A 13,007-nucleotide genomic window follows, 5' to 3' on the forward strand; every position below is an offset into this window, starting at 1 on the left:
AACCCACTTGTCTTTTCAACTCATCCAGTTTAGCTGCATGGATCCAGCTGTAATGACGACCTTGTTTGTCGGCAATGACGTGTTTCAGCAACGTGCTTCTTTCACCATGACCGTGCACTGTCTTGACCTTACGAGCATGTAGCCAGAAGGGACCTACATCAGTGTCAGTGAGACAGCTGTAGTATGATCTGTTGCTCCTGTAACCACAACCTGTGGTAGCCTATATTTTGAGCTGCTGTTAAATATTTGGTTGGAAAATGTTGTTGCTATTAATATTGGAAGTAGGAGTCATCAACAGCACAGCACATTGGAAAGTATTATTTAGTGTAAGCTAAAGTCTTTCAACAGTAAATTATCATCTGGATAAAACCAGGGCTGTGCTGTTCTCTGTTGAATGTTTCATGTGTTGCACTTCTGCCCACTCCCAACATCTGTAGCTGCACCCATGTGTGATGTCAGGATGTACTGACACACTCTAGACCACTCTTCTCCATCACTGCAGCCAGGTGAGAGGTCAAACCACAGCAAAGACGAGAAGTTAAATTCTTTCATAAAGTTGGGGTCTACTATTATTGTATTGTTATATGATGCTTAAATGCAAATACCTGACTTGTTGTTATTGTTATTTGTAGTAGGAGGAGTTGTCAACATCCAACAGGATAATTTAAGGCCATCAACAGCCAACATCTTAAAATATTCACTCCCTTAATATGTGAAATGCTCATGTCTGTTTAGGCAGAATGATGAAACACAGACATCGTTAAACAGCAACACTGCTCTAAGCATTTTCTCAGGTCTAGTCCATTCAGCTTCTATTCGCTTTTATCCTCCTCATCTCTCCAACAGCTTTTCTCATTTGCCCACATCTGACCTCTCCTGACCCTTGTTCTCCATCCCATTCTTACTCCTCAATGCTCAAGTCTTTTTCTTCCCCTCTCCCCCCCCATCCTTTCCATTTGCCATCAAGTGTGAAATGAGAGAGCAATGAGCTGACTTTAAGAGCAGAGAGGATGAGAGTGGCTGGTCCGTCACAAGAGAATGATCCTAACAGGCCCTGTCCACCTCCAAATCTCCAGCCAATCCACCAGCTCCGCCCGCTCCCCCTCCTCCAGCCTCCACACCACCATCAACACACACACACACACGATTCTGCTGTAACACGAGGGCCATGGATTAGTTGGTTATTGATCACAACCAAACCAATCATCCACACAGTTGGAGGAGTTGCCGGTACAGTAGGCCACACGTCTGACAGAGAATTCCAATAAATCCAGTAATCTCCATCCTTTTCTCTCTGTCCCTCTCTCTTCCCTTCCACTTTCTGAAGAACCAGTCATCTTATTGACTTCAAACTCTGCGGGTTTGTTGCTTGGGACCCTGTGAAAGTGCGGTGTTGGCTGTCATTCATTGTAAATGGGGTGATATCACAGTGACATCACAAAATATTGCTTTGAGTTTGGAAAGCGTTTCCCACCAATTAGGCCATTTGTTTGTAACAATGACACGCACTGACAGGCCCATTTAGAATGGGGAAAAAACAGTGACTGATAAAGATAGACCATCGCATAAGCGCGCGCACACACAAACACAGACTTGGTATAAAATTATCCATGCATACACAGATACATCAACAATTTCATCAAGGCCTCTCTCCATTTTCAAATTGGTTTACCCTCCTGACGAAAATGATAGCTAGGAAAAGTAATTGCATTTTTAGGAGAAACACTTTTCCTCCAAGGTGTGCCCGCCGAGCAATTTCTGATAATAAAGCAGTAATAAATAATGATGTAAAGTGCTGACATAATATGAAAAGTCATGAGTTGTGAATGATGAGGGATCGCAGCTAAATCAAAGGGAAAAAGCAAACGTAAACAAGATGGTTTACTTGTTTCTAGCTTGCTGCCTGTTTTTGTCTTAAGAGTTGATCACTACACCTGTTTGAGGCGTCAACACTCTGGTATTTGATCGTTTTTATGCTCAGGTGGTAATGACACATGGGTATCTGTCAGTGCCACACACACACACACACACACACACACACACACCAAACTGACATATCACAGATAGGCCTTTCTCAACTCTGACAAATCCATGGCACCAGTGTCAAAAGGCTAATTTGTTTTTGAGAAAAAAAAGGAAAGAGCAGGAAAGAGTCCAAGACATACATTATAAACACTGCAGATAAGTTTTGTCATTTCATTGACCTGTTGTCTTCTCTGCTCTCCAAATTATCAAAAAGAGCAATGACCTTTCTTCTTGGAAATGCAATGTTTTAATTACATATGCAAGGTGACCTAAATGAACTAAATCTAAATCTTCCACTATTCAGAAATGAAGCCAAAATATCGCCGGATACCAACTCTGCCATCTTGCAGCAAAGATGTGATTTCGGAGCCAGAGTCTGCACAACGGCGATCGGGGGATGCAGCCGTGGTGTCAAGGACATGCCAACAACATGTGGTCGACCAATCAGGAGTCAGTCTAAGCTGCCTGTCACAAAGTTTCACCTCATTTCTATAGCATTAAACAAGCAATTAAAAGAAACGTATACCAGAAAAATTTGCACTTGGACATACATCAGTAAGACAGTAAGAATAAAACTACCTAGAATGACAGAAACCATTGTTGAGAAAAATCTGCTCTGTGTACTTTGCAACTTTTTTGGTGTCCATTCCCTATCCACTAACAAGGAGGAGGCAGGGTTTAGGACTTATATTGCAGTGAGCCACAAGGGGGCGATCAAGACACTTTAGCCTCACTTTCTCATTAATCGAAGACTTTTTTAATGCTTGGTGTCATAAATTAAATGGCTAACAATTACATGGCCTTAGTAATCTATATAATGATGGACACATCCAGATTTAAATTATCTGAAAAATTTTGGCTGTATCCATGCCACTGCAATGACCAGAGAACACCTGACCCTCATTCTGCAGGCATGAGAATCCCAACTAACTCCAGCCAGAAGGCCTCATTGGACATGGGTGCTGGTGTTGCTGTGACCTTAAATTTGATGTCAAACCTTGGCCATGAAAATATTCAATGCAATCACAACCAAATCAATGTGTCAAACGTCATTCAACCCTCGAAGGAATTCTTCTTTTGACCTTCTGACAGACAAGCTGCTGGGGTGGGAGGTCAAATGGTTTGTTTACTGGTGTGCAAATCTGGTTCTTGACGTGGTCACACTGTGAATTAACAACATCCACTGTAACACCCCCAAACCATTATTATCCTTTATTTCTCCTGCCGGTGTTGGATATCTTTCCGCCTTCGCCTTTTATAGAAGAATCTGTGTAAAGGACAAGCTATGAATAAAAAAAGAACAGTTAAGAATCAACCATTATGGTGACAGTATTGAAAACCAATTATAGCATTTATTACTCCATAAGGTATCAATTTAAAATAAATTCTTTATTTTTAGACCAAAGTGTCTATTTTTTATTCAACTTCAATGCTGTCAACCTCTCGACTGTCTTGTCTAGGGAGCCAGTTTAAAAATACTTCTACATCTCTTATGCTTCCTTCCAGACTGTCTCACTTTCCTCCACTCGTTCCCCTCTCATTCTGGCAGGACTTTGATAATCTGAATAATCAGATGAGCTGGGCCTGTGAGCCAGAAATCCGGCTCTGCCAATTGATCCAGTAAATCATTTTAACACGGCTGTGAAGATTCTTAACAGTAGTCTACTTTTATTGCGTACCGGGGCACTGCTTGACCTGGAGAACACATAGTGGAAGAAATGAGAACAGAGATTTAATTATGTAATGAATTTGAAATAATAATATGCACATCATTAAGAAAGAAGTAAAACTGAGCAGGAAAGTTACATAGGGACAGTTTTACCAAATATGATACAACTCCATATCATAGAGCTCTCTGTCAAACATTTTGTGTAGTGTAGCATAATGAATATTGAGTATTCTTGAACTTTTTGCAGTATCTACAACCTGTTGATGATTTTAGTACCTGAGTTCATTCCTATAGTATTTTGTGATCATCCTCATCATGAAGTGAACTGGTCTGGGTCCCACCATTGACTGGTAATTTGGCGTATATCTGGACATTTTTTTTACTTTCTTTAATATCACGAAAATAATCTGGCACATTGAAGGGACTGATATGGTGCACAGGCATCAAGTGTTTTTAAATGTGTTTTCATAAGGGGACAGTTTGCCCTTGGTAGAGGGCTATTTGAGTTGGACATTGATAAATTATTTATTTGTTAGCTGTGTTATTTGATTATTAAACACCAGCAACACAGTTTCTTTTAAAGTCCCCTTCTGGTGAAAATGAAGTTTTAACCATGTTAACATTTCCTCTAATGCCTTTACGACGAGGCATATTTTGAGTGAAATAAACAGTCAAGCCATTTCTTAGTATTTCCAAATTAACACTGCCATAAACTAACGGATTTAAACATCCAGGGTTTCTGATGTCACAACCCTAAGAAAACAAACCTGTCACCTTGTGGATGGGGAGATGGGGTGGGGCCATATCAGCATATTTCATAGATCCAACTCACCAAATGAGGAGGAAGGTGTAGGACAACCTTTAAGAACTGACATGAGGCGACAACGCAATGATCAGTGCGATGGGTCTGAGTGACATGATTTAAAACGCTAGTCTCTGTGTGATTGACAGCAAAGAAACATTTAAGTAATATCACTTTAAACTGGAACTTAGAACTTTGAAATGTCACTTTGATATTTACCTGTCGTGTCGGTATAATCTGACTTTGGTTGATACATTTTGTACACTCCATCTGAGAGGAATAACGCAATGAAAGTGCTGTATCTTTCTGTTTCTGGAACAGTCCAGTGTTTTTTTTTTCTTGAACATTCATCCGGCCACAATTGTGAGAGAATGCAGCGTGAGAATGTGATCTCCGGTTACTCTCGCTCTCTCTTTGTGCTCCTGAGCTGCTGAAGAAGGCAGGAAACGATACATGCAAATGGAGCCAAGAATATAAAGGTAATCCAAGATTACCAATGAGAGGAAAATGACTGACTCATGGATAAGATGAAAGAGCCATTAAAGAAGCATTCTCATGGGGGATGTGGAGGCAGAGGAATAGGCAGAGTGATTAGAGTGGGAAACAAGGGGGATGGAGTAATGAATTAATTCCTCTCTGGCAGAAGATATCAAAGAGTTAGTGTGTTTTGTGAGATTGTCGGGCTACAGATTACTTAATATGTTCTGTACATGTCAGTTTATATGTAATGTGGGTGAATCTACACTGTACACTATGTGAATGTGCTTCATGTTTGTATGTGGATCTGTCAGACCTAAATATATCTGAATGGGTCTTCATCATAATGTGTGCGTTCATTCTTTTCCATACCCAATAAGGTTTAGTCTCAAATTTAATCATCTCAATTTTAGGCCTAAAAAACTATTTTTTATATTTTATTTATATTAAATGTGAAATATTATATTTTAAAGATTTAATACATAACAATTCTTTATTAAAATGTCGAAAAACAGCTAGACCTATGTTATATATTTTGTTGACTTGTGTACTTATAGAAATCCACAATCCTTCACTTGTAAGGTGATGACAACAAGTCCCATGATCCCGCGCTTCTTCACAATGTAATCAAACTAGGTAATGTTTAAATATGTTTAGGTAGGTTTTTATTAATGTTAATGCCACTTCTGTCACACTTTAAAATTCGTTTTATTTTTTAAAGAGAAATATTTTGACAGCATATCATTTGCAATGTGTCTGTGTGTCGTAAACTACAAACAAGACAAACATAGAATTGTAACCGACAAGAAAAACACCTTGGTCAGAATTTATTGCAGTACGCTTGGCCGTGGGAAAGACTATGGATACCTATACTGTCTCTGCCTGTAGTTTGTCAGGTAACATTCCCTTTTCTCTCCTATAGGCTACTTCACCTTATCTTCAATTATAGGCAAGTATAAGTAATTTTGTGACTTTGATATTCCTTCATATCTGTCATACTTGACATAGCTATTTAACTTCATTTATACGGTCTTAAAGTCTTACATTTAACTTGTAGAAACCTGCAGAAACCCTGGAAAAAGAATGCTGATATTTTTCCACCAATTTATTTCCTTAACGTTACCCCCTGTTATTATAACGTTCCAATTACAGCTGATTGCACTTTCAAATTGAAGTCCTCATGAAAACTTAGGCATGCATGTGAAATGAGTCACTCAAGGAGGCACTGAATAATACTTGTGATGGAGAAAAGTGTGAAATATGGAGAAAATCAAGCAAATGTTCCTTTTTATTTACCCTCTATCTTTATCTCATCTTAAGTATATGAATTATGAATGCATTAGGGTGTATAAAAGTGGAGAGACTCTATCTGGAGAACAACTGTATGCACTTAAAAAGTGGAGAACACCAAATTCAAAATCCCTAAGGTCAGAGCTTACTGCTTTATGCAGTACAGTTTCTTATCAAAGGCAGGTTGAGGTTTACGTAAGCCTTCGACATGGATCATTTCCCCTCACAGTTATTTATGAACCTGTTTCCAAATACACAATGATCTGCAGGTGCACTCCTCTGAGAATATAAAGAGTGCAGATTTATGTGTGTGCCTCCTGAAACGTTCTCTTCACTAGACTGTATCTGAGGATGCAGGGCTCACTGCTGAAGGATTCTCTTTTACATCTTTTTCTGCATATAGTCTTTACGTTAACCCTGAGAAGTAGAGTAAAAATCTAACATCATACTAAGCGAGACCAGAAAATAAGCCCAACATGTAAATGGCAGACTGTAGTAATCAGAAAACATCATGTGCTCATGCTTAGGACATCACATTTATCACACATTTATGTTTGCAGGAACATATACAAACATGAAGGTGGCAGGATGAGGTTTTAGTCAACAAGGAGGCTAATACACAGCAGGGGTCTGGAGGAAGTAGCAGCACAGTGGGCAGATGGTTAGTCACAAGTGTGCACAAGTACTTGTATAATACAAAAGTGTGTATTACATGTAGATGAGGAAACCGTGGATTAAACTTCAAAGAGAGAAAGGATTAGTGCAAAGCACATCGGTCCACTGCAGCACAATCACTGCAGCCAGCTCTTCATGGTATATAATTATAATCTACTTTTTCCGTGTATTTTTGTTGCCCATGTTGGGCGAGTTGCGGAATCGTATGCATTAATCATTTATGAGACATGGCTTCTAAGTGGGAGCAAAATGGGGTCGATGGAGCATCTTTTTCTTCATCTTCAAAGCAGACCATGTATTTCGTTGACTCGTATATTTACATTATCCAAAATGTTTCCAACAATGTTCAAACCAGAGAAATACCCATTTTTATTCAAGGTAATGGGACGTTTCCTTTTAGTCGCCTTTTAATTGTGTCATGTGCTTTGCTAGTGGCTTCTGTAAATTCCGGGACAAACAACGTGTGAGAAAGGAAAAACACAGTGCTAGCCAGTTGGCTGTTTTGTTTCTTTCACTGTTTGTATTGGTAACTGGTAATGGACTGTGATTATTCATTACCAATAGCTGTGCGACAAAGCTCTCTCAGTAAAATGCAAACGCACAAGGGAACCATACTCCCACGATCTCAGACTGTCTCATGACTTATTCAACTAGGTCTTTTTACTTTTGTTTTGATTCAGAGACCCTTAACGAAGTTACATACTGTGCTTTTAAAAAGGCCAGAAGCATGTAACTGAACATAATTATATATATTTCATGTTTGCAGATTTAACAATGACCCTGACTACTTACCTTCTCAATGATTTTAATTGTCCAAAAACATGCAAAGTAAAAGTGATTTGAAAACGATCAATATAATTTGTCACTTAATTGTAAACACTTTTGTCCCTGTGAGGATCCTGTAGGAATGTGAAGTCTGGTCCGCCAGTGATCTGATTGGTCAGTAGTTGGGCTGTTGACAGGTTTTGATCTGATCATCTGAAGTTAACCTGCTTCAGAGAATGGTGGGTGTGTAGCATGAGTTACCATAGCGATTTACGCTAGTAAAAAGTGAACCACAGTCTTTACCTTGTAAATCTTGGGTTAAAACCCTTCTCTTTTTGAAAGCTTTTTGAAATGTTTGATTTGCAATGATTTATACAGTTTTATTATGTTTACAGCGTTTTCTCTTATGTGGCCAATGTCATTTTAATCAATAGCCTTGTCGAGTTTTTGATTTTGTGTGTGTGTAGGGAGGGGGTGGGGTTGTTTTTTCTTGTTAAGCACATTGTAACATTAAGAAAAGTGCTACATAAATAAAGTTTATGATTATTAGAACCTTGAAAACCTAGAATCAAACCTATAGTTGCCTCACTAACCACAAATCCTGCTTCTGGTTAAAAGGTGGTGGGGATGATGATAATGGTGGAGACAAGAGAGAAGCATAAGAAAAGCTACGAAAGATACCGAGAAGCAAATTATCTGTCAGATTAGATACAATTGTCCAACTGAAAATGCATTCACTCTGTCAGGCCTGGAGTTGCAGAGAAATCCCAAACCACCAGCTCGAAACTCTTGACTTGCACTGATCTGCCCCATCATCTGCAGACGTCTCTTACACAGTTCACAGCAGGAGATCTGTCAGTCTTTGAAACCACAGCGTGTGGTGTGCGTGTGTGGTTTCAGATCTCAAACTCAAAGAGACACTGGACCTCTGAGCAGATTTCAAGCCTGTCTGGTCTTAACTCAAGACCAGCAGAACTGATAGTACCCCTTCAGTGTAATGCACTTCACCTCCGTGTACACACTCTGACTCCTAAGTTGTTCTCCAGGTGCCTTCTTTACGTTTGGTATTCTCGGGCTTCATCCTCTGGTTTACTTGAGTTCTAGGAGCCCTCCATGAATGAATCATGTTTAGAACACTTTCAAATCTGTTTGCCAACAGCTAAATGACCAAGGAAATAATAAAACCATCACATATGAATAACAAACGGTTTCTGAGCAGAACTAAACAGGTTGGATTACTTAAATATTTACATCTGTTGTAATGCTTTATTTTGAAAATCTTTTGAACTATAAAGATGAATAACTGAACATTCATATTTCATGTTTGCACATGTAACAATGACCTTGATGACTTCACTTCTCAATGATTTAATTGTCTCATGAGTTGTAATCCTATAAGCAATGAGATCAAGATGGATGTTTTCTTATGTGTAATGAGACAGAAAAACGATCTTTATGCCTTATTTTAAAAATATTTTGTCAACGTGATAGTACACAGTACATTTTTGATGAATGGTCAAACAGATAAGTGCCAGAACCTGCAGACACTGAACAGGATGCAAATACAATACAGTGAATGTCAATTATCATATTTTCTATTTTATACATAGACCATACACAGTTCAGTCATAACCTAGGTATTTATTACCTCAACTTGTTTTTACATGTTTTACTTTAAAATATTCATCGTTATGATTTTATCTGTGCAGAAAGCTTTTTCAACACAGACACAAATCTGGATTTCTGTGCCTGTCTTTTACACAGGCTGTCAGAGGATGGTATAATACCTTTTAGGTGGTAAAAAAGCTCAGAATCCTTGGATTCAAACCCTGCACAGCACCACAATCTCTGGACTCCTCTTTTATATCCAGTAATAACCTTACTTCTGTCACCATATTTCCAACTGGACTCCAAAATGTGGGGATGAGAAAGTGTGTACACAATGTCTTCACACATTGCTCCCAGCATTGCTTTACATTCATATCTCAACACAAATATCACACACATGGGGATAATGCACACGTACACTCTCTTACAGTCTGTTTGGTGGTGCACCAAGTTACCAGAAAGATATGTACTTATCCGATACCACGTCTTTAAGTATATTAGTTTCACCGTTATAAACCTGCAATTTTCCTCTACCTGTGATCACTTGTTCTTGTAGCTCCAAAACAGCAGGTGTGCTGTACTGGCACTGGCAAGTACTGTTTTTAGTCCGGAAAGAAGAAGTGATTTTCAGCCTTGTAGCGTTAGCCAGAGCTAGCTAAAATGTCAGCAATTTCCGAGGGGTTGCCAATTACAACACCAGCAGTAGGCCATACAACAAAGATAGCTGGTATCTGATTGGCAATATGCAAAGTCCAGGTATCAGAATTGGTATCGAGAAGTGAAAAAATGGTATTGGAACATCACTATTTCAGATTTTGTTGTAAGCACTCAAGCCTACCGCAGTAGAAGATGGGATCTGAATGGTCACTGATTTCGGACAAGTTGCACTGCCACCTTTCCAACTGACCTCCTCCAAAATCATTTGACAGTTCAACGACAGTGCACCATGTCTGCCTTTCTTTGTCTTTGTAGTTTTTCCGTAGAGAAAAGTGTTGATTCATCACTTCTCACTTCCCGAAAAATCCATTAAATCAGTTGAGCCCTGACTCATCTTCTCTCATGATCCTGTGGGGGAATCTTAATTCAGTTATTGAATCCCACGCTGTTATCTGATCATATCTCCACCTGAGCACTGACCTGCTTCTGTGTATACAAACTGTTTTCCACATTACATCATGCAGTTCCCCTTCACACTTTATCCCTTTTCTTTTACTCTGTGTTCTGAAACTGCTCATTGATTTGCTCATCAATAATTCTGTGCTCCAGTGACACTGAATCACTTTTCAATGCAAGATACTGAAAATCCTCAGGGAACCAGATTGCAATTCATTTTTCATGTTGAACTTTGCCGAAGATCAACTTCTCAGTAAGATTGCATCTCCGCGGACTATAAATTATTACTGAGAGTTTTCAGCTCCCATTATAGGAAAATGCCAGCCCAGCTCTTGAGGGAACAACAATGAAATCAATGTCTTATTGCCAAAGTTACAATTGGCAACATTGAAGGACATTCAATGTTGGTTTGCCCAAAGGCCCTTGTGTGTGTGTATGTGGTATAGCTATAGTGCTGGACTCTGAACTCCTAGGTCAAATCTTATTGTATGGCTAGACTGTGCAAGGCCCATGTGAGCATACAGCGGTGATTCTCTTTGGAAAGTAACCATAAAAGTTGCAAGATTGTAAGGTGTAGTTTTTTGACATCCTGTGTAAACACGTCCTGTAAATGGTACCTGATGATGTAATGGAAACTTGTCACGTTATAGACTGTATATAAAGATGGGCGACATGATGGCTTCGAAAGGTGAAGCCAAAGTGTCTTGATCACCACCTGGTGGTTGGCTACAAGAAAGCTCATAAAGCCAGCCTCCTCCACAGCAGATGGGGCATGAGCTAAACTAAAAAGTCAAGTAAAATGTTGTCAAAGATAGTATCTATCATTTAACGTAGTTGTTATCACACTGATAAATGTTAGTGTATTTTTTAGGTAAGGTTGTTTTAAATGAGTTATTTGATGCTATAAAATAGGGTGAAATATCATTACTGACAGCCAAAATCCAGATTGTATGCTGGCCCAGCCAATAAATTCACTGGTCTTCCACAAGCTCTGGCTTTAGATGACAGCAAAATAAAAAGGTGATGACCCAGCAGGCTTCCAGAGGATTTATGTGTCATTCTGTATTTAAAAAGGACAATTTGTACATCATGAAGAAGAGGGTTGTCAGTTGAATGTATAGAAGCTCAGATCAGGGTATATGACTACATTGAAAACTGATTGCAATGTTGCTCCTGTAGTGTCTTCATAGTCAAAGTGGGATAATGGGAACTTTGTAAAACTTAAAATATACCATTCAAAGATACATTTGTAAACTGTGACCAAAGTGTTCCATATAGTGCCTATTAACACACAGAGATACAATAAATAGTTTCTTTAAAAAATAAAGACGATGTTAGCATTTACTCTGGAATGTATAAAAGCCTGTGGGTTTTTATTCTACATTGTCAATATAGAAATTTGATTAGTGCAGCTTTAAGAAAAAAAAACACGTATCTCAACAAAAACTGAATAAAAGGTCCTTTGTGTTGGAAGAGTTTATATTAAGATTTGTCTGCTTTTGCGAGTTTTTCTAAACAGAAGAGGTTTTCCCTGTAACCACTTATTGTGATGGTGTAGTTGCTTGTATTGCAGTAATATCCTCCTGACCTACATTTGTAGAATCCACACAGTAGCAGTGGGTCTTTCCTATTGCATTGCATAAAAACACTTCAAGCAGACTGACTGTTAATGTGAATCCATCAGACGCCTCAAGGTGAGCTCTTGTTGCTTGAAGCCGCCACTCCGACTAGACTGAATAAGCTGAACTAGACCCGGTGTCCACCTTTCTGATAAATGGCTTGGGCACAATTCCCTCGCTTTGCTTTTTTTATGTCGTTGTCTGTCTTTGATGTCGCCAGATAATTGCTCCTTTTTAGAACTGGGAAAAGGGCCACTCAGTGCACACGTGATGGGAGCGTTTCCATGGTGACAATCTTTGTTATTCCACCCGGAAAACAACAGTTTATTGTACCCCTCGAAGAGGAACACGCTTTTGAATATATAGGGGTACTGCCGTTCTGGGGCTGAGGAGAGAGGGAGCCAGAGAGGGGTGAATAGAAAGAGAAATGGAGGATGACAAGGGAGTAAAGGAAGATATGAGAGATAAATCAGAAATATATTTGAGTGTGAGTCGGTGACAAAGGAAGATTTTCTTTCCTGTGTTCAATCTTGATGTGAGGAGCATTGGTTATGACCAATCAGGAGAAAGATTAATACCCACAAAGGATATAGATGGCTGGATAGAAAGTAGAAAGATGATACCTTTTTAGATGACAGGTACAAATGTCTCTTAAAATGAACATGCGATATTTCTTACATTATCCACCACTTTTCTCCTGTTCTGCCATCAGGGCATTCCCACTTTATCTCCCATTTTTTCCATATTATTATTATTATTATTATTATTAATAAATTCCCACTCCCATATTGCAAATGGTTTCAGCTCAGGCATTTGTAAGGCTTTCATGCCTCGGCCCCATCAGTCTCCCTCATTTCCTCCTGCATTCGACTTGATGACTGAGCTAAACTCTACTTTACATCGCAGCACTTTGAATTAAAATCCTCTTCACACTCCAGTGTAACGATGAAATTGGCCGTCTCCC

General features: G+C 39.1%; 1 long non-coding RNA gene across 1 annotated transcript in view; it reads left to right on the top strand.

Moving 5' to 3' along the window:
* The window catches only part of LOC118114551, a 47,580-nt gene that overhangs the window by 22,167 nt on the left and 12,406 nt on the right, over positions 1-13,007 (top strand). The window contains exon 2 of the long non-coding RNA XR_004697464.2: positions 2,330-2,475. This is a non-coding gene — a long non-coding RNA (uncharacterized LOC118114551). The remainder of the gene's footprint in view (positions 1-2,329; positions 2,476-13,007) is intronic.

Source organism: Hippoglossus stenolepis, chromosome 9 (assembly GCF_022539355.2).
Source record: "Hippoglossus stenolepis isolate QCI-W04-F060 chromosome 9, HSTE1.2, whole genome shotgun sequence".
NCBI classification, from domain to species: Eukaryota; Metazoa; Chordata; class Actinopteri; order Pleuronectiformes; family Pleuronectidae; genus Hippoglossus; species Hippoglossus stenolepis.